Source organism: Hydractinia symbiolongicarpus, chromosome 11 (genome assembly GCF_029227915.1).
Source record: "Hydractinia symbiolongicarpus strain clone_291-10 chromosome 11, HSymV2.1, whole genome shotgun sequence".
NCBI lineage: Eukaryota > Metazoa > Cnidaria > Hydrozoa > Anthoathecata > Hydractiniidae > Hydractinia > Hydractinia symbiolongicarpus.
The window spans coordinates 15,647,594-15,669,205 of record NC_079885.1 but is presented as its reverse complement, the minus strand read 5'-3'; the positions used below and the strand labels follow the sequence as shown (position 1 = coordinate 15,669,205).

Sequence of the window (21,612 nt, the reverse complement as noted above, 5' to 3'; positions counted from 1 at the left end):
AAGTTAATTAGCAAATTAGCTACATCGCCATTCTCTTTGTCTGACGCTCGTAATCCATTCATTTGCGACGTGGCGCATTTAATGCTGCCAGATCGTAGCCCTTTTGAAGGGAAAGAAACTTCTAATGATGTCCCTTACTTGATTTACTCAGCGGCTATTGCGTAAAAAAGATACGTCACAGTCGTAATGATAAATAATGTAACGTGAAAAAGTCAATAGCCTACGACACCGGGAGTTCCCAGGCGGTCCTCCATCCAAGTACTATCCCGGCCCGAGGATTCTTAACTTCCGTGATCGGACGAGAACAGGTGTGTTCATCGTGGTATGGTCGTAGACACACAAACGGGCAGATAACTATGATTTATTAGCACATTACATCGAAAATGGTTTAAACTTTAAAGGTCATATTTATTGACTGGATCATCCGAAATAGGTCGTGTTTATGTGCATTTGAAAGCTCATTTCAAGCGCTATCCATTAATTACGAAAACCATGCGCTTTAAGATTTCCGGTAAAAAGTTCCAACGAAGGCAATCTAGGGTACTTTCAGACTTAATTTTCATATGACAAAGTTAATTAGCAAATTAACTACATCGCCATTTTCTTTGTCTGACGCTCGTAATCCATTCATTTGCGACTTGGCGCATTTATTGCCGCCAGATCGTAGCCGTTTTGAAGGGAAAGCAACTTCTAATCATGTCTCTTTCTTGATTTACTCAGCGGCTATTTCGTAAAAAAGATACGTCCCAGTCGTAATGATAAATAATGTAACGTGAAAAAGTCAATAGCCTACGACACCAGGAGTTCCCAGGTGGTCCCCCATCCAAGTACTATCCCGGCCCAACGATGCTTAACTTCCGTGATCGGACGAGAACAGGTGTGTTCATCGTGGTATGGTCGTAGACAAACAAACGGGCAGATATCTACGATTTATTAGCACATTACATCGAAAATGGTTTAAATTTTAAAGGTCATATTTCTTGACTGGATTATCCGAAATAGGTCGTGTTTATGTGCATTTGAAAGCTCATTTCAAGCGCTATCCATTAATTACGACAATAATGCGCTTTAAGATTTCCGGTAAAAAGTTCCAACGAAGGAAATCTAGGGTGCTTTCAGACTTAATTTTCATATGACAAAGTTAATTAGCAAAGTAACTACATCGCCATTTTCTTTGTCTGACGCTCGTAATCCATTCATTTGCGACGTGGCGCATTTATTGCAGCAAGATTGTAGCCGTTTTGAAGGGAAAGCAACTTCTAATCATGTCTCTTTCTTGATTTACTCACCGGCTATTTCGTAAAAAAGATACGTCACAGTCGTAATGATAAATAATGTAACGTGAAAAAGTCAATAGCCTACGACACCGGGAGTTCCCTGGCGGTCCCCCATCCAAGTACTATCCCGGCCCGACGATGCTTAACTTCCGTGATCGGACGAGAACAGGTGTGTTCATCGTGGTATGGTCGTAAACAAACAAACGGGCAGATATCTACGATTTATTAGCACATTACATCGAAAATGGTTTAAACTTTAAAGGTCATATTTATTGACTGGATCATCCGAAATAGGTCGTGTTTATGTGCATTTGAAAGCTCATTTCAAGCGCTATCCATTAATTACGACAACCATGCGCTTTAAGATTTCCGGTAAAAAGTTCCAACGAAGGCAATCTAGGGTACTTTCAGACTTAATTTTCATATGACAAAGTTAATTAGCAAATTAGCTACATCGCCATTTTCTTTGTCTGACGCTCGTAATCCATTCATTTGCGACGTGGCGCATTTATTGCAGCAAGATTGTAGCCGTTTTGAAGGGAAAGCAACTTCTAATCATGTCTTTTTCTTGATTTACTCAGCGGCTATTGCGTAAAAAAGATACGTCCCAGTCGTAATGATAAACAATGTAACGTGAAAAAGTCAATAGCCTACGACACCAGGAGTTCCCAGGCGGTCCCCCATCCAAGTACTATCCCGGCCCAACGATGCTTAACTTCCGTGATCGGACGAGAACAGGTGTGTTTATCGTGGTATGGTCGTAGACAAACAAACGGGCAGATATCTACGATTTATTAGCACATTACATCGAAAATGGTTTAAATTTTAAAGGTCATATTTCTTGACTGGATCATCCGAAATAGGTCGTGTTTATGTGCATTTGAAAGCTCATTTCAAGCGCTATCCATTAATTACGACAACCCTGCGCTTTAAGATTTCCGGTAAAAAGTTCCAACGAAGGCAATCTAGGGTACTTTCAGACTTAATTTTCATATGACAAAGTTAATTAGCAAAGTAACTACATCGCCATTTTCTTTGTCTGACGCTCGTAATCCATTTATTTGCGACGTGGCGCATTTATTGCAGCAAGATTGTAGCCGTTTTGAAGGGAAAGCAACTTCTAATCATGTCTCTTTCTTGATTTACTCAGCGGCTATTGCGTAAAAAAGATACGTCCCAGTCGTAATGATAAATAATGTAACGTGAAAAAGTCAATAGCTTACGACACCAGGAGTTCCCAGGCGGTCCCCCATCCAAGTACTATCCCGGCCCAACGATGCTTAACTTCCGTGATCGGACGAGAACAGGTGTGTTCATCGTGGTATGGTCGTAGACAAACAAACGGGCAGATATCTACGATTTATTAGCACATTACATCGAAAATGGTTTAAATTTTAAAGGTCATATTTCTTGACTGGATTATCCGAAATAAGTCGTGTTTATGTGCATTTGAAAGCTCATTTCAAGCGCTATCCATTAATTACGACAATAATGCGCTTTAAGATTTCCGGTAAAAAGTTCCAACGAAGGAAATCTAGGGTGCTTTCAGACTTAATTTTCATATGACAAAGTTAATTAGCAAAGTAACTACATCGCCATTTTCTTTGTCTGACGCTCGTAATCCATTCATTTGCGACGTGGCGCATTTATTGCAGCAAAATTGTAGCCGTTTTGAAGGGAAAGCAACTTCTAATCATGTCTCTTTCTTGATTTACTCAGCGGCTATTTCGTAAAAAAGATACGTCACAGCCGTAATGATAAATAATGTAACGTGAAAAAGTCAATAGCCTACGACACCGGGAGTTCCCAGGCGGTCCCCCATCCAAGTACTATCCCGGCCCGACGATGCTTAACTTCCGTGATCGGACGAGAACAGGTGTGTTCATCGTGGTATGGTCGTAAACAAACAAACGGGCAGATATCTACGATTTATTAGCACATTACATCGAAAATGGTTTAAATTTTAAAGGTCATATTTCTTGACTGCATTATCCGAAATAGGTCGTGTTTATGTGCATTTGAAAGCTCATTTCAAGCGCTATCCATTAATTACGACAATAATGCGCTTTAAGATTTCCGGTAAAAAGTTCCAACGAAGGAAATCTAGGGTGCTTTCAGACTTAATTTTCATATGACAAAGTTAATTAGCAAAGTAACTACATCGCCATTTTCTTTGTCTGACGCTCGTAATCCATTCATTTGCGACGTGGCGCATTTATTGCAGCAAGATTGTAGCCGTTTTGAAGGGAAAGCAACTTCTAATCATGTGTCTTTCTTGATTTACTCAGCGGCTATTGCGTAAAAAAGATACGTCCCAGTCGTAATGATAAACAATGTAACGTGAAAAAGTCAATAGCCTACAACACCAGGAGTTCCCAGGCGGTCCCCCATCCAAGTACTATCCCGGCCCAACGATGCTTAACTTCCGTGATCGGACGAGAACAGGTGTGTTTATCGTGGTATGGTCGTAGACAAACAAACGTGCAGATATCTACGATTTATTAGCACATTACATCGAAAATGGTTTAAATTTTAAAGGTCATATTTCTTGACTGGATCATCCGAAATAGGTCGTGTTTATGTGCATTTGAAAGCTCATTTCAAGCGCTATCCATTAATTACGACAACCATGCGCTTTAAGATTTCCGGTAAAAAGTTCCAACGAAGGCAATCTAAGGTACTTTCAGACTTAATTTTCATATGACAAAGTTAATTAGCAAAGTAACTACATCGCCATTTTCTTTGTCTGACGCTCGTAATCCATTTATTTGCGACGTGGCGCATTTATTGCAGCAAGATTGTAGCCGTTTTGAAGGGAAAGCAACTTCTAATCATGTCTCTTTCTTGATTTACTCAGCGCCTATTGCGTAATAAAGATACGTCCCAGTCGTAATGATAAATAATGTAACGTGAAAAAGTCAATAGCCTACGACACCGGGAGTTCCCAGGCGGTCCCCCATCCAAGTACTATCCCGGCCCAACGATGCTTAACTTCCGTGATCGGACGAGAACAGGTGTGTTCATCGTGGTATGGTCGTAGACAAGCAAACGGGCAGATATCTACGATTTATTAGCACATTACATCAAAAATGGTTTAAATTTTAAAGGTCATATTTCTTGACTGGATTATCCGAAAAAGGTTGTGTTTATGTGCATTTGAAAGCTCGTTTCAAGCGCTATCCATTAATTACGACAATAATGCGCTTTAAGATTTCCGGTAAAAAGTTCCAACGAAGGCAATCTAGGGTACTTTCAGACTTAATTTTCATATGACAAAGTTAATTAGCAAAGTAACTACATCGCCATTTTCTTTGTCTGACGCTCTTAATCCATTTATTTGCGACGTGGCGCATTTATTGCAGCAAGATTGTAGCCGTTTTGAAGGGAAAGCAACTTATAATCATGTCTCTTTCTTGATTTACTCAGCGGCTATTGCGTAAAAAAGATACGTCCCAGTCCTAATGATAAATAATGCAACGTGAAAAAGTCAATAGCCTACGACACCGGGAGTTCCCAGGCGGTCCCCCATCCAAGTACTATCCCGGCCCAACGATGCTTAACTTCCGTGATCGGACGAGAACAGGTGTGTTCATCGTGGTATGGTCGTAGACAAACAAACGGGCAGATATCTACGATTTATTAGCACATTACATCAAAAATGGTTTAAATTTTAAAGGTCATATTTCTTGACTGGCTTATCCGAAATAGGTTGTGTTTATGTGCATTTGAAAGCTCATTTCAAGCGCTATCCATTAGTTACGACAATAATGCGCTTTAAGATTTCCGGTAAAAAGTTCCAACGAAGGCAATCTAGGGTACTTTCAGACTTAATTTTCATATGACAAAGTTAATTAGCAAATTAACTACATCGCCATTTTCTTTGTCTGACGTACGTAATCCATTCATTTGCTACTTGGCGCATTTATTTCTGCCAGATCGTAGCCGTTTTGAAGGGAAAGCAACTTCTAATCATGTCTCTTTCTTGATTTACTCAGCGGCTATTTCGTAAAAAAGATACGTCACAGTCGTAATGATAAATAATGTAACGTGAAAAAGTCAATAGCCTGCGACACCGGGAGTTCCCAGGCGGTCCCCCATCCAAGTACTATCCCGGCCCAACGATGCTTAACTTCCGTGATCGGACGAGAACAGGTGTGTTCATCCTGGTATGGTCGTAGACAAGCAAACGGGCAGATATCTACGATTTATTAGCACATTACATCAAAAATGGTTTAAATTTTAAAGGTCATATTTCTTGACTGGATTATCCAAAAAAGAGGTTGTGTTTATGTGCATTTGAAAGCTCGTTTCAAGCGCTATACATTAATTACGACAATAATGCGCTTTAAGATTTCCGGTAAAAAGTTCCAACGAAGGCAATCTAGGGTACTTTCAGACTTAATTTTCATATGACAAAGTTAATTAGCAAAGTAACTACATCGCCATTTTCTTTGTCTGACGCTCTTAATCCATTTATTTGCGACGTGGCGCATTTATTGCAGCAAGATTGTAGCCGTTTTGAAGGGAAAGCAAATTCTAATCATGTCTCTTTCTTGATTTACTCAGCGGCTATTTCGTAAAAAAGATACGTCCCAGTCCTAATGATAAATAATGTAACGTGAAAAAGTCAATAGCCTACGACACCAGGAGTTCCCAGGCGGTCCCCCATCCAAGTACTATCCCGGCCCAACGATGCTTAACTTCCGTGATCGGACGAGAACAGGTGTGTTTATCGTGGTATGGTCGTAGACAAACAAACGGGCAGATATCTACGATTTATTAGCACATTACATCGAAAATGGTTTAAATTTTAAAGGTCATATTTCTTGACTGGAATATCCGAAATAGGTCGTGTTTATGTGCATTTGAAAGCTCGTTTCAAGCGCTATCCATTAATTACGACAATAATGCGCTTTAAGATTTCCGGTAAAAAGTTCCAACGAAGGCAATCTAGGGTACTTTCAGACTTAATTTTCATATGACAAAGTTAATTAGCAAATTAACTACATCGCCATTTTTTTTGTCTGACGCTCGTAATCCATTCATTTGCGACTTGGCGCACTTATTGCTGCCAGATCGTAGCCGTTTTGAAGGGAAAGCAACTTCTAATCATGTCTCTTTCTTGATTTACTCAGCGGCTATTTCGTAAAAAAGATACGTCACAGTCGTAATGATAAATAATGTAACGTGAAAAAGTCAATAGCCTACGACACCGGGAGTTCCCAGGCGGTCCCCCATCCAAGTACTATCCCGGCCCGACGATGCTTAACTTCCGTGATCGGACGAGAACAGGTGTGTTCATCGTGGTATGGTCGTAGACAAACAAACGGGCAGATATCTACGATTTATTAGCACATTACATCAAAAATGGTTTAAATTTTAAAGGTCATATTTCTTGACTGGATTATCCGAAAAAGGTTGTGTTTATGTGCATTTGAAAGCTCGTTTCAAGCGCTATCCATTAATTACGACAATAATGCGCTTTAAGATTTCCGGTAAAAAGTTCCAAGGAAGGCAATCTAGGGTACTTTCAGACTTAATTTTCATATGACAAAGTTAATTAGCAAAGTAACTACATCGCCATTTTCTTTGTCTGACGCTCGTAATCCATTTATTTGCGACGTGGCGCATTTATTGCAGCAAGATTGTAGCCGTTTTGAAGGGAAAGCAACTTATAATCATGTCTCTTTCTTGATTTACTCAGCGGCTATTGCGTAAAAAAGATACGTCCCAGTCCTAATGATAAATAATGTAACGTGAAAAAGTCAATAGCCTACGACACCGGGAGTTCCCAGGCGGTCCCCCATCCAAGTACTATCCCGGCCCAACGATGCTTAACTTCCGTGATCGGACGAGAACAGGTGTGTTTATCGTGGTAAGGTCGAAGACAAACAAACGGGCAGATATCTACGATTTATTAGAACATTACATCAAAAATGGTTTAAATTTTAAAGGTCATATTTCTTGACTGGATTATCCGAAATAGGTTGTGTTTATGTGCATTTGAAAGCTCGTTTCAAGCGCTATCCATTAATTACAACAATAATGCGCTTTAAGATTTCCGGTAAAAAGTTCCAACGAAGGCAATCTAGGGTACTTTCAGATTTAATTTTCATATGACAAAGTTAATTAGCAAATTAACTACATCGCCATTTTCTTTGTCTGACGCTCGTAATCTATTCATTTGCGACTTGGCGCATTTATTGCTGCCAGATCGTAGCCGTTTTGAAGGGAAAGCAACTTCTAATCACGTCCCTTACTTGATTTACTCAGCGGCTAGTGCGTAAAAAAGATACGTCCCAGTCGTAATGATAAATAATGTAACGTGAAAAAGTCAATAGCCTACGACACCGGGAGTTCCCAGGCGGTCCCACATCCAAGTACTATCCCGGCCCAACGATGCTTAACTTCCGTGATCGGACGAGAACAGGTGTGTTCATCGTGGTATGGTCGTAGACAAACAAACGGGCAGATATCTACGATTTATTAGCACATTACATCGAAAATGGTTTAAATTTTAAAGGTCATATTTCTTGACTGGAATATCCGAAATAGGTCGTGTTTATGTGCATTTGAAAGCTCGTTTCAAGCGCTATCCATTAATTACGACAATAATGCGCTTTAAGATTTCCGGTAAAAAGTTCCAACGAAGGCAATCTAGGGTACTTTCAGACTTAATTTTCATATGACAAAGTTAATTAGCAAATTAACTACATCGCCATTTTTTTTGTCTGACGCTCGTAATCCATTCATTTGCGACTTGGCGCACTTATTGCTGCCAGATCGTAGCCGTTTTGAAGGGAAAGCAACTTCTAATCATGTCTCTTTCTTGATTTACTCAGCGGCTATTTCGTAAAAAAGATACGTCACAGTCGTAATGATAAATAATGTAACGTGAAAAAGTCAATAGCCTACGACACCGGGAGTTCCCAGGCGGTCCCCCATCCAAGTACTATCCCGGCCCGACGATGCTTAACTTCCGTGATCGGACGAGAACAGGTGTGTTCATCGTGGTATGGTCGTAGACAAACAAACGGGCAGATATCTACGATTTATTAGCACATTACATCAAAAATGGTTTAAATTTTAAAGGTCATATTTCTTGACTGGATTATCCGAAAAAGGTTGTGTTTATGTGCATTTGAAAGCTCGTTTCAAGCGCTATCCATTAATTACGACAATAATGCGCTTTAAGATTTCCGGTAAAAAGTTCCAAGGAAGGCAATCTAGGGTACTTTCAGACTTAATTTTCATATGACAAAGTTAATTAGCAAAGTAACTACATCGCCATTTTCTTTGTCTGACGCTCGTAATCCATTTATTTGCGACGTGGCGCATTTATTGCAGCAAGATTGTAGCCGTTTTGAAGGGAAAGCAACTTATAATCATGTCTCTTTCTTGATTTACTCAGCGGCTATTGCGTAAAAAAGATACGTCCCAGTCCTAATGATAAATAATGTAACGTGAAAAAGTCAATAGCCTACGACACCGGGAGTTCCCAGGCGGTCCCCCATCCAAGTACTATCCCGGCCCAACGATGCTTAACTTCCGTGATCGGACGAGAACAGGTGTGTTTATCGTGGTAAGGTCGAAGACAAACAAACGGGCAGATATCTACGATTTATTAGAACATTACATCAAAAATGGTTTAAATTTTAAAGGTCATATTTCTTGACTGGATTATCCGAAATAGGTTGTGTTTATGTGCATTTGAAAGCTCGTTTCAAGCGCTATCCATTAATTACAACAATAATGCGCTTTAAGATTTCCGGTAAAAAGTTCCAACGAAGGCAATCTAGGGTACTTTCAGATTTAATTTTCATATGACAAAGTTAATTAGCAAATTAACTACATCGCCATTTTCTTTGTCTGACGCTCGTAATCTATTCATTTGCGACTTGGCGCATTTATTGCTGCCAGATCGTAGCCGTTTTGAAGGGAAAGCAACTTCTAATCATGTCTCTTTCTTGATTTACTCAGCGGCTATTTCGTAAAAAAGATACGTCACAGTCGTAATGATAAATAATGTAACGTGAAAAAGTCAATAGCCTACGACACCGGGAGTTCCCAGGCGGTCCCCCATCCAAGTACTATCCCGGCCCGACGATGCTTAACTTCCGTGATCGGACGAGAACAGGTGTGTTCATCGTGGTATGGTCGTAGACAAACAAACGGGCAGATATCTACGATTTATTAGCACATTACATCGAAAATGGTTCAAACTTTAAAGGTCATATTTCTTGACTGGATCATTCGAAATAGGTCGTGTTTATGTGCGTTTGACAGCTCTTTTTAAGCGCTATCGATTCTTGACAACAATAATGCGCTTTATGATTTCCGGTAAAAAGTTCCAACGAAGGAAATCTAGGGTGCTTTCCGACTTAATTTTATTATGACAAAGTTAATTAGCAAAGTAACTACATCGCCATTTTCTTTGTCTGACGCTTGTAATCCATTTATTTGCGACTTGGCGCATTTATTGCTGCCAGATCGTAGCCGTTTTGAAGGGAAAGCAACTTCTAATCATGTCTCTTTCTTGATTTACTCAGCGGCTATTTCGTAAAAAAGATACGTCACAGTCGTAATGATAAATAATGTAACGTGAAAAAGTCAATAGCCTACGACACCGGGAGTTCCCAGGCGGTCCCCCATCCAAGTACTATCCCGGCCCGACGATGCTTAACTTCCGTGATCGGACGAGAACAGGTTTGTTCATCGTGGTATGGTCGTAGACAAACAAACGGGCAGATATCTACGATTTATTAGCACATTACATCGAAAATGGTTCAAACTTTAAAGGTCATATTTCTTGACTGGATCATTCGAAATAGGTCGTGTTTATGTGCGTTTGACAGCTCTTTTTAAGCGCTATCGATTCTTGACAACAATAATGCGCTTTATGATTTCCGGTAAAAAGTTCCAACGAAGGAAATCTAGGGTGCTTTCCGACTTAATTTTATTATGACAAAGTTAATTAGCAAAGTAACTACATCGCCATTTTCTTTGTCTGACGCTTGTAATCCATTCATTTGCGACTTGGCGCATTTATTGCTGCCAGATCGTAGCCGTTTTGAAGGGAAAGCAACTTCTAATCATGTCTCTTTCTTGATTTACTCAGCGGCTATTTCGTAAAAAAGATACGTCACAGTCGTAATGATAAATAATGTAACGTGAAAAAGTCAATAGCCTACGACACCGGGAGTTCCCAGGCGGTCCCCCATCCAAGTACTATCCCGGCCCGACGATGCTTAACTTCCGTGATCGGACGAGAACAGGTTTGTTCATCGTGGTATGGTCGTAGACAAACAAACGGGCAGATATCTACGATTTATTAGCACATTACATCGAAAATGGTTCAAACTTTAAAGGTCATATTTCTTGACTGGATCATTCGAAATAGGTCGTGTTTATGTGCGTTTGACAGCTCTTTTTAAGCGCTATCGATTCTTGACAACAATAATGCGCTTTATGATTTCCGGTAAAAAGTTCCAACGAAGGAAATCTAGGGTGCTTTCCGACTTAATTTTATTATGACAAAGTTAATTAGCAAAGTAACTACATCGCCATTTTCTTTGTCTGACGCTTGTAATCCATTCATTTGCGACTTGGCGCATTTATTGCTGCCAGATCGTAGCCGTTTTGAAGGGAAAGCAACTTCTAATCATGTCTCTTTCTTGATTTACTCAGCGGCTATTTCGTAAAAAAGATACGTCACAGTCGTAATGATAAATAATGTAACGTGAAAAAGTCAATAGCCTACGACACCGGGAGTTCCCAGGCGGTCCCCCATCCAAGTACTATCCCGGCCCGACGATGCTTAACTTCCGTGATCGGACGAGAACAGGTGTGTTCATCGTGGTATGGTCGTAGACAAACAAACGGGCAGATATCTACGATTTATTAGCACATTACATCGAAAATGGTTCAAACTTTAAAGGTCATATTTCTTGACTGGATCATTCGAAATAGGTCGTGTTTATGTGCATTTGAAAGCTCATTTCAAGCGCTATCCATTAATTACGACAACCATGCGCTTTATGATTTCCGGTAAAAAGTTCCAACGAAGGAAATCTAGGGTGCTTTCCGACTTAATTTTCATATGACAAAGTTAATTAGCAAAGTTACTACATCGCCATTTTCTTTGTCTGACGCTCGTAATCCATTCATTTGCGACTTGGCGCATTTATTGCTGCCAGATCGTAGCCGTTTTGAAGGGAAAGCAACTTCTAATCATGTCTCTTTCTTGATTTACTCAGCGGCTATTTCGTAAAAAAGATACGTCACAGTCGTAATGATAAATAATGTAACGTGAAAAAGTCAATAGCCTACGACACCGGGAGTTCCCAGGCGGTCCCCCATCCAAGTACTATCCCGGCCCGACGATGCTTAACTTCCGTGATCGGACGAGAACAGGTGTGTTCATCGTGGTATGGTCGTAGACAAACAAACGGGCAGATATCTACGATTTATTAGCACATTACATCGAAAATGGTTCAAACTTTAAAGGTCATATTTCTTGACTGGATCATTCGAAATAGGTCGTGTTTATGTGCGTTTGACAGCTCTTTTTAAGCGCTATCGATTCTTGACAACAATAATGCGCTTTATGATTTCCGGTAAAAAGTTCCAACGAAGGAAATCTAGGGTGCTTTCCGACTTAATTTTATTATGACAAAGTTAATTAGCCATGTAACTACATCGCCATTTTCTTTGTCTGACGCTTGTAATCCATTCATTTGCGACTTGGCGCATTTATTGCTGCCAGATCGTAGCCGTTTTGAAGGGAAAGCAACTTCTAATCATGTCTCTTTCTTGATTTACTCAGCGGCTATTTCGTAAAAAAGATACGTCACAGTCGTAATGATAAATAATGTAACCTGAAAAAGTCAATAGCCTACGACACCGGGAGTTCCCAGGCGGTCCCCCATCCAAGTACTATCCCGGCCCGACGATGCTTAACTTCCGTGATCGGACGAGAACAGGTGTGTTCATCGTGGTATGGTCGTAGACAAACAAACGGGCAGATATCTACGATTTATTAGCACATTACATCGAAAATGGTTCAAACTTTAAAGGTCATATTTCTTGACTGGATCATTCGAAATAGGTCGTGTTTATGTGCGTTTGACAGCTCTTTTTAAGCGCTATCGATTCTTGACAACAATAATGCGCTTTATGATTTCCGGTAAAAGGTTCCAACGAAGGAAATCTAGGGTCCTTTCCGACTTAATTTTCATATGACAAAGTTAATTAGCAAAGTTACTACATCGCCATTTTCTTTGTCTGAAGCTCGTAATCCATTCATTTGCGACTTGGCGCATTTATTGCTGCCAGATCGTAGCCGTTTTGAAGGGAAAGCAACTTCTAATCATGTCTTTTTCTTGATTTACTCAGCGGCTATTGCGTAAAAAAGATACGTCCCAGTCGTAATGATAAATAATGTAACGTGAAAAAGTCAATAGCCTACGACACCGGGAGTTCCCAGGCGGTCCCCCATCCAAGTACTATCCCGGCCCAACGATGCTTAACTTCCGTGATCTGACGAGAACAGGTGTGTATTCGTGGTATGGTCGTAGACAAACAAACGGGCAGATATCTACGATTTATTAGCACATTACATCGAATATGGTTTAAACTTTAAAGGTCATATTTCTTGACTGGATTATCCGAAATAGGTCGTGTTTATGTGCATTTGAAAGCTCATTTCAAGCGCTATTCGTTAATTACGACAATAATGCGCTTTAAGATTTCCGGTAAAAAGTTCCAACGAAGGAAATCTAGGGTACTTTCAGACTTAATTTTCATATGACAAAATTAGTTAGCAAAGTAAGTACACCGCTATTTTCTTTGTCTGACGCTCGTAATCCATTCATTTGCGACTTGGCGCATTTATTGCTGCCAGATCGTAGCCGTTTTGAAGGGAAAGCAACTTCTAATCATGTCTCTTTCTTGATTTACTCAGCGGCTATTTCGTAAAAAAGATACGTCACAGTCGTAATGATAAATAATGTAACGTGAAAAAGTCAATAGCCTACGACACCGGGAGTTCCCAGGCGGTCCCCCATCCAAGTACTATCCCGGCCCGACGATGCTTAACTTCCGTGATCGGACGAGAACAGGTGTGTTCATCGTGGTATGGTCGTAAACAAACAAACGGGCAGATATCTACGATTTATTAGCACATTACATCGAAAATGGTTTAAACTTTAAAGGTCATATTTCTTGACTGGATCATCCGAAATAGGTCGTTTTTATGTGCATTTGAAAGCTCATTTCAAGCGCTATCCATTAATTACGACAACCATGCGCATTATGATTTCCGGTAAAAAGTTCCAACGAAGGAAATCTAGGGTGCTTTCCGACTTAATTTTCATATGACAAAGTTAATTAGCAAAGTTACTACATCGCCATTTTCTTTGTCTGACGCTCGTAATCCATTTATTTGCGACTTGGCGCATTTATTGCTGCCAGATCGTAGCCGTTTTGAAGGGAAAGCAACTTCTAATCATGTCTCTTTCTTGATTTACTCAGCGGCTATTTCGTAAAAAAGATACGTCACAGTCGTAATGATAAATAATGTAACGTGAAAAAGTCAAAACCTTACGACACCGGGAGTTCCCAGGCGGTCCCCCATCCAAGTACTATCCCGGCCCAACGATGCTTAACTTCCGTGATCGGACGAGAACAGGTGTGTTCATCGTGGTATGGTCGTAGACAAACAAACGGGCAGATATCTACGATTTATTAGCACATTACATCGAAAATGGTTCAAACTTTAAAGGTCATATTTCTTGACTGGATCATTCGAAATAGGTCGTGTTTATGTGCGTTTGACAGCTCTTTTTAAGCGCTATCGATTCTTGACAACAATAATGCGCTTTATGATTTCCGGTAAAAAGTTCCAACGAAGGAAATCTAGGGTGCTTTCCGACTTAATTTTATTATGACAAAGTTAATTAGCAAAGTAACTACATCGCCATTTTCTTTGTCTGACGCTTGTAATCCATTCATTTGCGACTTGGCGCATTTATTGCTGCCAGATCGTAGCCGTTTTGAAGGGAAAGCAACTTCTAATCATGTCTCTTTCTTGATTTACTCAGCGGCTATTTCGTAAAAAAGATACGTCACAGTCGTAATGATAAATAATGTAACGTGAAAAAGTCAATAGCCTACGACACCGGGAGTTCCCAGGCGGTCCCCCATCCAAGTACTATCCCGGCCCGACGATGCTTAACTTCCGTGATCGAACGAGAACAGGTGTGTTCATCGTGGTATGGTCGTAGACAAACAAACGGGCAGATATCTACGATTTATTAGCACATTACATCGAAAATGGTTCAAACTTTAAAGGTCATATTTCTTGACTGGATCATTCGAAATAGGTCGTGTTTATGTGCATTTGAAAGCTCATTTCAAGCGCTATCCATTAATTACGACAACCATGCGCTTTATGATTTCCGGTAAAAAGTTCCAACGAAGGAAATCTAGGGTGCTTTCCGACTTAATTTTCATATGACAAAGTTAATTAGCAAAGTTACTACATCGCCATTTTCTTTGTCTGACGCTCGTAATCCATTCATTTGCGACTTGGCGCATTTATTGCTGCCAGATCGTAGCCGTTTTGAAGGGAAAGCAACTTCTAATCATGTCTCTTTCTTGATTTACTCAGCGGCTATTTCGTAAAAAAGATACGTCACAGTCGTAATGATAAATAATGTAACGTGAAAAAGTCAATAGCCTACGACACCGGGAGTTCCCAGGCGGTCCCCCATCCAAGTACTATCCCGGCCCGACGATGCTTAACTTCCGTGATCGGACGAGAACAGGTGTGTTCATCGTGGTATGGTCGTAGACAAACAAACGGGCAGATATCTACGATTTATTAGCACATTACATCGAAAATGGTTCAAACTTTAAAGGTCATATTTCTTGACTGGATCATTCGAAATAGGTCGTGTTTATGTGCGTTTGACAGCTCTTTTTAAGCGCTATCGATTCTTGACAACAATAATGCGCTTTATGATTTCCGGTAAAAAGTTCCAACGAAGGAAATCTAGGGTGCTTTCCGACTTAATTTTATTATGACAAAGTTAATTAGCAAAGTAACTACATCGCCATTTTCTTTGTCTGACGCTTGTAATCCATTCATTTGCGACTTGGCGCATTTATTGCTGCCAGATCGTAGCCGTTTTGAAGGGAAAGCAACTTCTAATCATGTCTCTTTCTTGATTTACTCAGCGGCTATTTCGTAAAAAAGATACGTCACAGTCGTAATGATAAATAATGTAACCTGAAAAAGTCAATAGCCTACGACACCGGGAGTTCCCAGGCGGTCCCCCATCCAAGTACTATCCCGGCCCGACGATGCTTAACTTCCGTGATCGGACGAGAACAGGTGTGTTCATCGTGGTATGGTCGTAGACAAACAAACGGGCAGATATCTACGATTTATTAGCACATTACATCGAAAATGGTTCAAACTTTAAAGGTCATATTTCTTGACTGGATCATTCGAAATAGGTCGTGTTTATGTGCGTTTGACAGCTCTTTTTAAGCGCTATCGATTCTTGACAACAATAATGCCCTTTATGATTTCCGGTAAAAAGTTCCAACGATGGAAATCTAGGGTCCTTTCCGACTTAATTTTCATATGACAAAGTTAATTAGCAAAGTTACTACATCGCCATTTTCTTTGTCTGACGCTCGTAATCCATTCATTTGCGACTTGGCGCATTTATTGCTGCCAGATCGTAGCCGTTTTGAAGGGAAAGCAACTTCTAATCATGTCTCTTTCTTGATTTACTCAGCGGCTATTGCGTAAAAAAGATACGTCCCAGTCGTAATGATAAATAATGTAACGTGAAAAAGTCAATAGCCTACGACACCGGGAGTTCCCAGGCGGTCCCCCATCCAAGTACTATCCCGGCCCAACGATGCTTAACTTCCGTGATCTGACGAGAACAGGTGTGTTCATCGTGGTATGGTCGTAGACAAACAAACGGGCAGATATCTACGATTTATTAGCACATTACATCGAATATGGTTTAAACTTTAAAGGTCATATTTCTTGACTGGATTATCCGAAATAGGTCGTGTTTATGTGCATTTGAAAGCTCATTTCAAGCGCTATTCGTTAATTACGACAATAATGCGCTTTAAGATTTCCGGTAAAAAGTTCCAACGAAGGAAATCTAGGGTACTTTCAGACTTAATTTTCATATGACAAAATTAGTTAGCAAAGTAAGTACACCGCTATTTTCTTTGTCTGACGCTCGTAATCCATTCATTTGCGACTTGGCGCATTTATTGCTGCCAGATCGTAGCCGTTTTGAAGGGAAAGCAACTTCTAATCATGTCTCTTTCTTGATTTACTCAGCGGCTATTTCGTAAAAAAGATACGTCACAGTCGTAATGATAAATAATGTAACGTGAAAAAGTCAATAGCCTACGACACCGGGAGTTCCCAGGCGGTCCCCCATCCAAGTACTATCCCGGCCCGACGATGCTTAACTTCCGTGATCGGACGAGAACAGGTGTGTTCATCGTGGTATGGTCGTAAACAAACAAACGGGCAGATATCTACGATTTATTAGCACATTACATCGAAAATGGTTTAAACTTTAAAGGTCATATTTCTTGACTGGATCATCCGAAATAGGTCGTTTTTATGTGCATTTGAAAGCTCATTTCAAGCGCTATCCATTAATTACGACAACCATGCGCTTTATGATTTCCGGTAAAAAGTTCCAACGAAGGAAATCTAGGGTGCTTTCCGACTTAATTTTCATATGACAAAGTTAATTAGCAAAGTTACTACATCGCCATCTTCTTTGTCTGACGCTCGTAATCCATTCATTTGCGACTTGGCGCATTTATTGCTGCCAGATCGTAGCCGTTTTGAAGGGAAAGCAACTTCTAATCATGTCTCTTTCTTGATTTACTCAGCGGCTATTTCGTAAAAAAGATACGTCACAGTCGTAATGATAAATAATGTAACGTGAAAAAGTCAAAAGCCTACGACACCGGGAGTTCCCAGGCGGTCCCCCATCCAAGTACCATCCCGGCCCAACGATGCTTAACTTCCGTGATCGGACGAGAACAGGTGTGTTCATCGTGGTATGGTCGTAGACAAACAAACGGGCAGATATCTACGATTTATTAGCACATTACATCGAAAATGGTTCAAACTTTAAAGGTCATATTTCTTGACTGGATCATTCGAAATAGGTCGTGTTTATGTGCGTTTGACAGCTCTTTTTAAGCGCTATCGATTCTTGACAACAATAATGCGCTTTATGATTTCCGGTAAAAAGTTCCAACGAAGGAAATCTAGGGTGCTTTCCGACTTAATTTTATTATGACAAAGTTAATTAGCAAAGTAACTACATCGCCATTTTCTTTGTCTGACGCTTGTAATCCATTCATTTGCGACTTGGCGCATTTATTGCTGCCAGATCGTAGCCGTTTTGAAGGGAAAGCAACTTCTAATCATGTCTCTTTCTTGATTTACTCAGCGGCTATTTCGTAAAAAAGATACGTCACAGTCGTAATGATAAATAATGTAACGTGAAAAAGTCAATAGCCTACGACACCGGGAGTTCCCAGGCGGTCCCCCATCCAAGTACTATCCCGGCCCGACGATGCTTAACTTCCGTGATCGGACGAGAACAGGTGTGTTCATCGTGGTATGGTCGTAGACAAACAAACGGGCAGATATCTACGATTTATTAGCACATTACATCGAAAATGGTTCAAACTTTAAAGGTCATATTTCTTGACTGGATCATTCGAAATAGGTCGTGTTTATGTGCATTTGAAAGCTCATTTCAAGCGCTATCCATTAATGACGACAACCATGCGCTTTATGATTTCCGGTAAAAAGTTCCAACGAAGGAAATCTAGGGTGCTTTCCGACTTAATTTTCATATGACAAAGTTAATTAGCAAAGTTACTACATCGCCATTTTCTTTGTCTGACGCTCGTAATCCATTCATTTGCGACTTGGCGCATTTATTGCTGCCAGATCGTAGCCGTTTTGAAGGGAAAGCAACTTCTAATCATGTCTCTTTCTTGATTTACTCAGCGGCTATTTCGTAAAAAAGATACGTCACAGTCGTAATGATAAATAATGTAACGTGAAAAAGTCAATAGCCTACGACACCGGGAGTTCCCAGGCGGTCCCCCATCCAAGTACTATCCCGGCCCGACGATGCTTAACTTCCGTGATCGGACGAGAACAGGTGTGTTCATCGTGGTATGGTCGTAGACAAACAAACGGGCAGATATCTACGATTTATTAGCACATTACATCGAAAATGGTTCAAACTTTAAAGGTCATATTTCTTGACTGGATCATTCGAAATAGGTCGTGTTTATATGCGTTTGATAGCTCTTTTTAAGCGCTATCGATTCTTGACAACAATAATGCGCTTTATGATTTCCGGTAAAAAGTTCCAACGAAGGAAATCTAGGGTGCTTTCCGACTTAATTTTATTATGACAAAGTTAATTAGCAAAGTAACTACATCGCCATTTTCTTTGTCTGACGCTTGTAATCCATTCATTTGCGACTTGGCGCATTTATTGCTGCCAGATCGTAGCCGTTTTGAAGGGAAAGCAACTTCTAATCATGTCTCTTTCTTGATTTACTCAGCGGCTATTTCGTAAAAAAGATACGTCACAGTCGTAATGATAAATGATGTAACGTGAAAAAGTCAATAGCCTACGACACCGGGAGTTCCCAGGCGGTCCCCCATCCAAGTACTATCCCGGCCCAACGATGCTTAACTTCCGTGATCGGACGAGAACAGGTGTGTTCATCGTGGTATGGTCGTAGACAAACAAACGGGCAGATATCTACGATTTATTAGCACATTACATCAAAAATGGTTTAAATTTTAAAGGTCATATTTCTTGACTGGATTATCCGAAAAAGGTTGTGTTTATGTGCATTTGAAAGCTCGTTTCAAGCGCTATCCATTAATTACGACAATAATGCGCTTTAAGATTTCCGGTAAAAAGTTCCAAGAAAGGCAATCTAGGGTACTTTCAGACTTAATTTTCATATGACAAAGTTAATTAGCAAAGTAACTAGATCGCCATTTTCTTTGTCTGACGCTCGTAATCCATTTATTTGCGACGTGGCGCATTTATTGCAGCAAGATTGTAGCCGTTTTGAAGGGAAAGCAACTTCCAATCATGTCTCTTTCTTGATTTACTCAGCGGCTATTTCGTAAAAAAGATACGTCACAGTCGTAATGATAAATAATGTAACGTGAAAAATTCAATAGCCTACGACACCGGGAGTTCCCAGGCGGTCCCCCATCCAAGTACTATCCCGGCCCGACGATGCTTAACTTCCGTGATCGGACGAGAACAGGTGTGTTCATCGTGGTATGGTCGTAAACAAACAAACGGGCAGATATCTACGATTTATTAGCACATTACATCGAAAATGGTTTAAACTTTAAAGGTCATATTTCTTGACTGGATCATCCGAAATAGGTCGTTTTTATGTGCATTTGAAAGCTCATTTCAAGCGCTATCGATTCTTGACAACAATAATGCGCTTTATGATTTCCGGTAAAAAGTTCCAACGAAGGAAATCTAGGGTGCTTTCCGACTTAATTTTATTATGACAAAGTTAATTAGCAAAGTAACTACATCGCCATTTTCTTTGTCTGACGCTTGTAATCCATTCATTTGCGACTTGGCGCATTTATTGCTGCCAGATCGTAGCCGTTTTGAAGGGAAAGCAACTTCTAATCATGTCTCTTTCTTGATTTACTCAGCGGCTATTTCGTAAAAAAGATACGTCACAGTCGTAATGATAAATAATGTAACGTGAAAAAGTCAATAGCCTACGACACCGGGAGCTCCCAGGCGGTCCCCCATCCAAGTACTATCCCGGCCCGACGATGCTTAACTTCCGTGATCGGACGAGAACAGGTGTGTTCATCGTGGTATGGTCGTAGACAAACAAACGGGCAGATATCTACGATTTATTAGCACATTACATCGAAAATGGTTCAAACTTTAAAGGTCATATTTCTTGACTGGATCATTCGAAATAGGTCGTGTTTATGTGCATTTGAAAGCTCATTTCAAGCGCTATCCATTAATTACGACAACCATGCGCTTTATGATTTCCCGTAAAAAGTTCCAACGAAGGAAATCTAGGGTGCTTTCCGACTTAATTTTCATATGACAAAGTTAATTAGCAAAGTTACTACATCGCCATTTTCTTTGTCTGACGCTCGTAATCCATTCATTTGCGACTTGGCGCATTTATTGCTGCCAGATAGTAGCCGTTTTGAAGGGAAAGCAACTTCTAATCATGTCTCTTTCTTGATTTACTCAGCGGCTATTTCGTAAAAAAGATACGTCACAGTCGTAATGATAAATAATGTAACGTGAAAAAGTCAATAGCCTACAACACCGGGAGTTCCCAGGCGGTCCCCCATCCAAGTACTATCCCGGCCCGACGATGCTTAACTTCCGTGATCGGACGAGAACAGGTGTGTTCATCGTGGTATGGTCGTAGACAAACAAACGGGCAGATATCTACGATTTATTAGCACATTACATCGAAAATGGTTTAAACTTTAAAGGTCATATTTCTTGACTGGATTATCCGAAATAGGTCGTGTTTATGTGCATTTGAAAGCTCATTTCAAGCGCTATCGATTAATTACGACAACCATGCGCTTTAAGATTTCCGGTAAAAAGTTCCAACGAAGGCAATCTAGGGTACTTTCAGACTTAATTTTCATATGACAAAGTTAATTAGCAAATTAACTACATCGCCATTTTTTTTGTCTGACGCTCGTAATCCATTCATTTGCGACTTGGCGCATTTATTGCTGCCAGATCGTAGCCGTTTTGAAGGGAAAGCAACTTCTAATCATGTCTCTTTCTTGATTTACTCAGCGGCTATTTCGTAAAAAAGATACGTCACAGTCGTAATGATAAATAATGTAACGTGAAAAAGTCAATAGCCTACGACACCGGGAGTTCCCAGGCGGTCCCCCATCCAAGTACTATCCCGGCCCGACGATGCTTAACTTCCGTGATCGGACGAGAACAGGTGTGTTCATCGTGGTATGGTCGTAAACAAACAAACGGGCAGATATCTACGATTTATTAGCACATTACATCGGAAATGGTTTAAACTTTAAAGGTCATATTTCTTGACTGGATCATCCGAAATAGGTCGTTTTTATGTGCATTTAAAAGCTCATTTCAAGCGCTATCCATTAATTACGACAACCATGCGCTTTATGATTTCCGGTAAAAAGTTCCAACGAAGGAAATCTAGGGTGCTTTCCGACTTAATT

At 40.3% G+C, this 21,612-nt stretch overlaps 38 non-coding genes across 38 annotated transcripts; all 38 read right to left on the bottom strand.

The window, feature by feature from the left end:
* Positions 1 to 217: 217 nt before the first annotated feature.
* Positions 218 to 336, bottom strand: LOC130618018 (5S ribosomal RNA). The gene has a single exon (XR_008979094.1). It is a non-coding gene; the product is annotated as a 5S ribosomal RNA (ribosomal RNA).
* Positions 337 to 786: 450 nt separating this feature from the next.
* Positions 787 to 905, bottom strand: LOC130615572 (5S ribosomal RNA). Its single transcript, XR_008976661.1, has one exon. It is a non-coding gene; the product is annotated as a 5S ribosomal RNA (ribosomal RNA).
* A 450-nt stretch (positions 906 to 1,355) lies between these two features.
* Positions 1,356 to 1,474, bottom strand: LOC130616290 (5S ribosomal RNA). The gene has a single exon (XR_008977372.1). It is a non-coding gene; the product is annotated as a 5S ribosomal RNA (ribosomal RNA).
* Positions 1,475 to 1,924: 450 nt separating this feature from the next.
* Positions 1,925 to 2,043, bottom strand: LOC130615698 (5S ribosomal RNA). The gene has a single exon (XR_008976786.1). It is a non-coding gene; the product is annotated as a 5S ribosomal RNA (ribosomal RNA).
* A 450-nt stretch (positions 2,044 to 2,493) lies between these two features.
* Positions 2,494 to 2,612, bottom strand: LOC130615507 (5S ribosomal RNA). Its single transcript, XR_008976596.1, has one exon. It is a non-coding gene; the product is annotated as a 5S ribosomal RNA (ribosomal RNA).
* A 450-nt stretch (positions 2,613 to 3,062) lies between these two features.
* LOC130615607 (5S ribosomal RNA) lies at positions 3,063 to 3,181 on the bottom strand. The gene has a single exon (XR_008976695.1). It is a non-coding gene; the product is annotated as a 5S ribosomal RNA (ribosomal RNA).
* A 450-nt stretch (positions 3,182 to 3,631) lies between these two features.
* Positions 3,632 to 3,750, bottom strand: LOC130615924 (5S ribosomal RNA). The gene has a single exon (XR_008977009.1). It is a non-coding gene; the product is annotated as a 5S ribosomal RNA (ribosomal RNA).
* Positions 3,751 to 4,200: 450 nt separating this feature from the next.
* LOC130616748 (5S ribosomal RNA) lies at positions 4,201 to 4,319 on the bottom strand. Its single transcript, XR_008977828.1, has one exon. It is a non-coding gene; the product is annotated as a 5S ribosomal RNA (ribosomal RNA).
* Positions 4,320 to 4,769: 450 nt separating this feature from the next.
* On the bottom strand, positions 4,770 to 4,888 carry LOC130616735 (5S ribosomal RNA). The gene has a single exon (XR_008977816.1). It is a non-coding gene; the product is annotated as a 5S ribosomal RNA (ribosomal RNA).
* A 450-nt stretch (positions 4,889 to 5,338) lies between these two features.
* LOC130617280 (5S ribosomal RNA) lies at positions 5,339 to 5,457 on the bottom strand. The gene has a single exon (XR_008978358.1). It is a non-coding gene; the product is annotated as a 5S ribosomal RNA (ribosomal RNA).
* Positions 5,458 to 5,909: 452 nt separating this feature from the next.
* LOC130615697 (5S ribosomal RNA) lies at positions 5,910 to 6,028 on the bottom strand. The gene has a single exon (XR_008976785.1). It is a non-coding gene; the product is annotated as a 5S ribosomal RNA (ribosomal RNA).
* Positions 6,029 to 6,478: 450 nt separating this feature from the next.
* LOC130615201 (5S ribosomal RNA) lies at positions 6,479 to 6,597 on the bottom strand. Its single transcript, XR_008976291.1, has one exon. It is a non-coding gene; the product is annotated as a 5S ribosomal RNA (ribosomal RNA).
* A 450-nt stretch (positions 6,598 to 7,047) lies between these two features.
* On the bottom strand, positions 7,048 to 7,166 carry LOC130617519 (5S ribosomal RNA). Its single transcript, XR_008978597.1, has one exon. It is a non-coding gene; the product is annotated as a 5S ribosomal RNA (ribosomal RNA).
* Positions 7,167 to 7,616: 450 nt separating this feature from the next.
* Positions 7,617 to 7,735, bottom strand: LOC130616565 (5S ribosomal RNA). The gene has a single exon (XR_008977646.1). It is a non-coding gene; the product is annotated as a 5S ribosomal RNA (ribosomal RNA).
* A 450-nt stretch (positions 7,736 to 8,185) lies between these two features.
* LOC130615200 (5S ribosomal RNA) lies at positions 8,186 to 8,304 on the bottom strand. Its single transcript, XR_008976290.1, has one exon. It is a non-coding gene; the product is annotated as a 5S ribosomal RNA (ribosomal RNA).
* A 450-nt stretch (positions 8,305 to 8,754) lies between these two features.
* On the bottom strand, positions 8,755 to 8,873 carry LOC130617518 (5S ribosomal RNA). The gene has a single exon (XR_008978595.1). It is a non-coding gene; the product is annotated as a 5S ribosomal RNA (ribosomal RNA).
* Positions 8,874 to 9,323: 450 nt separating this feature from the next.
* LOC130615199 (5S ribosomal RNA) lies at positions 9,324 to 9,442 on the bottom strand. The gene has a single exon (XR_008976289.1). It is a non-coding gene; the product is annotated as a 5S ribosomal RNA (ribosomal RNA).
* Positions 9,443 to 9,892: 450 nt separating this feature from the next.
* LOC130616359 (5S ribosomal RNA) lies at positions 9,893 to 10,011 on the bottom strand. The gene has a single exon (XR_008977442.1). It is a non-coding gene; the product is annotated as a 5S ribosomal RNA (ribosomal RNA).
* Positions 10,012 to 10,461: 450 nt separating this feature from the next.
* On the bottom strand, positions 10,462 to 10,580 carry LOC130616358 (5S ribosomal RNA). The gene has a single exon (XR_008977440.1). It is a non-coding gene; the product is annotated as a 5S ribosomal RNA (ribosomal RNA).
* Positions 10,581 to 11,030: 450 nt separating this feature from the next.
* On the bottom strand, positions 11,031 to 11,149 carry LOC130615197 (5S ribosomal RNA). The gene has a single exon (XR_008976287.1). It is a non-coding gene; the product is annotated as a 5S ribosomal RNA (ribosomal RNA).
* A 450-nt stretch (positions 11,150 to 11,599) lies between these two features.
* Positions 11,600 to 11,718, bottom strand: LOC130615196 (5S ribosomal RNA). The gene has a single exon (XR_008976285.1). It is a non-coding gene; the product is annotated as a 5S ribosomal RNA (ribosomal RNA).
* A 450-nt stretch (positions 11,719 to 12,168) lies between these two features.
* On the bottom strand, positions 12,169 to 12,287 carry LOC130615195 (5S ribosomal RNA). The gene has a single exon (XR_008976284.1). It is a non-coding gene; the product is annotated as a 5S ribosomal RNA (ribosomal RNA).
* Positions 12,288 to 12,737: 450 nt separating this feature from the next.
* Positions 12,738 to 12,855, bottom strand: LOC130617977 (5S ribosomal RNA). Its single transcript, XR_008979053.1, has one exon. It is a non-coding gene; the product is annotated as a 5S ribosomal RNA (ribosomal RNA).
* Positions 12,856 to 13,305: 450 nt separating this feature from the next.
* Positions 13,306 to 13,424, bottom strand: LOC130615606 (5S ribosomal RNA). The gene has a single exon (XR_008976694.1). It is a non-coding gene; the product is annotated as a 5S ribosomal RNA (ribosomal RNA).
* Positions 13,425 to 13,874: 450 nt separating this feature from the next.
* Positions 13,875 to 13,993, bottom strand: LOC130616948 (5S ribosomal RNA). The gene has a single exon (XR_008978027.1). It is a non-coding gene; the product is annotated as a 5S ribosomal RNA (ribosomal RNA).
* A 450-nt stretch (positions 13,994 to 14,443) lies between these two features.
* On the bottom strand, positions 14,444 to 14,562 carry LOC130615434 (5S ribosomal RNA). The gene has a single exon (XR_008976523.1). It is a non-coding gene; the product is annotated as a 5S ribosomal RNA (ribosomal RNA).
* Positions 14,563 to 15,012: 450 nt separating this feature from the next.
* Positions 15,013 to 15,131, bottom strand: LOC130615194 (5S ribosomal RNA). The gene has a single exon (XR_008976283.1). It is a non-coding gene; the product is annotated as a 5S ribosomal RNA (ribosomal RNA).
* A 450-nt stretch (positions 15,132 to 15,581) lies between these two features.
* LOC130615193 (5S ribosomal RNA) lies at positions 15,582 to 15,700 on the bottom strand. The gene has a single exon (XR_008976282.1). It is a non-coding gene; the product is annotated as a 5S ribosomal RNA (ribosomal RNA).
* A 450-nt stretch (positions 15,701 to 16,150) lies between these two features.
* Positions 16,151 to 16,269, bottom strand: LOC130617815 (5S ribosomal RNA). Its single transcript, XR_008978891.1, has one exon. It is a non-coding gene; the product is annotated as a 5S ribosomal RNA (ribosomal RNA).
* Positions 16,270 to 16,719: 450 nt separating this feature from the next.
* On the bottom strand, positions 16,720 to 16,838 carry LOC130615605 (5S ribosomal RNA). The gene has a single exon (XR_008976692.1). It is a non-coding gene; the product is annotated as a 5S ribosomal RNA (ribosomal RNA).
* A 450-nt stretch (positions 16,839 to 17,288) lies between these two features.
* On the bottom strand, positions 17,289 to 17,407 carry LOC130615708 (5S ribosomal RNA). The gene has a single exon (XR_008976796.1). It is a non-coding gene; the product is annotated as a 5S ribosomal RNA (ribosomal RNA).
* A 450-nt stretch (positions 17,408 to 17,857) lies between these two features.
* On the bottom strand, positions 17,858 to 17,976 carry LOC130615191 (5S ribosomal RNA). Its single transcript, XR_008976281.1, has one exon. It is a non-coding gene; the product is annotated as a 5S ribosomal RNA (ribosomal RNA).
* Positions 17,977 to 18,426: 450 nt separating this feature from the next.
* On the bottom strand, positions 18,427 to 18,545 carry LOC130615190 (5S ribosomal RNA). The gene has a single exon (XR_008976280.1). It is a non-coding gene; the product is annotated as a 5S ribosomal RNA (ribosomal RNA).
* A 450-nt stretch (positions 18,546 to 18,995) lies between these two features.
* Positions 18,996 to 19,114, bottom strand: LOC130616723 (5S ribosomal RNA). Its single transcript, XR_008977803.1, has one exon. It is a non-coding gene; the product is annotated as a 5S ribosomal RNA (ribosomal RNA).
* Positions 19,115 to 19,564: 450 nt separating this feature from the next.
* LOC130615603 (5S ribosomal RNA) lies at positions 19,565 to 19,683 on the bottom strand. The gene has a single exon (XR_008976690.1). It is a non-coding gene; the product is annotated as a 5S ribosomal RNA (ribosomal RNA).
* Positions 19,684 to 20,133: 450 nt separating this feature from the next.
* On the bottom strand, positions 20,134 to 20,252 carry LOC130615504 (5S ribosomal RNA). Its single transcript, XR_008976592.1, has one exon. It is a non-coding gene; the product is annotated as a 5S ribosomal RNA (ribosomal RNA).
* A 450-nt stretch (positions 20,253 to 20,702) lies between these two features.
* Positions 20,703 to 20,821, bottom strand: LOC130615360 (5S ribosomal RNA). The gene has a single exon (XR_008976449.1). It is a non-coding gene; the product is annotated as a 5S ribosomal RNA (ribosomal RNA).
* Positions 20,822 to 21,271: 450 nt separating this feature from the next.
* On the bottom strand, positions 21,272 to 21,390 carry LOC130615602 (5S ribosomal RNA). Its single transcript, XR_008976689.1, has one exon. It is a non-coding gene; the product is annotated as a 5S ribosomal RNA (ribosomal RNA).
* Positions 21,391 to 21,612: the final 222 nt, after the last annotated feature.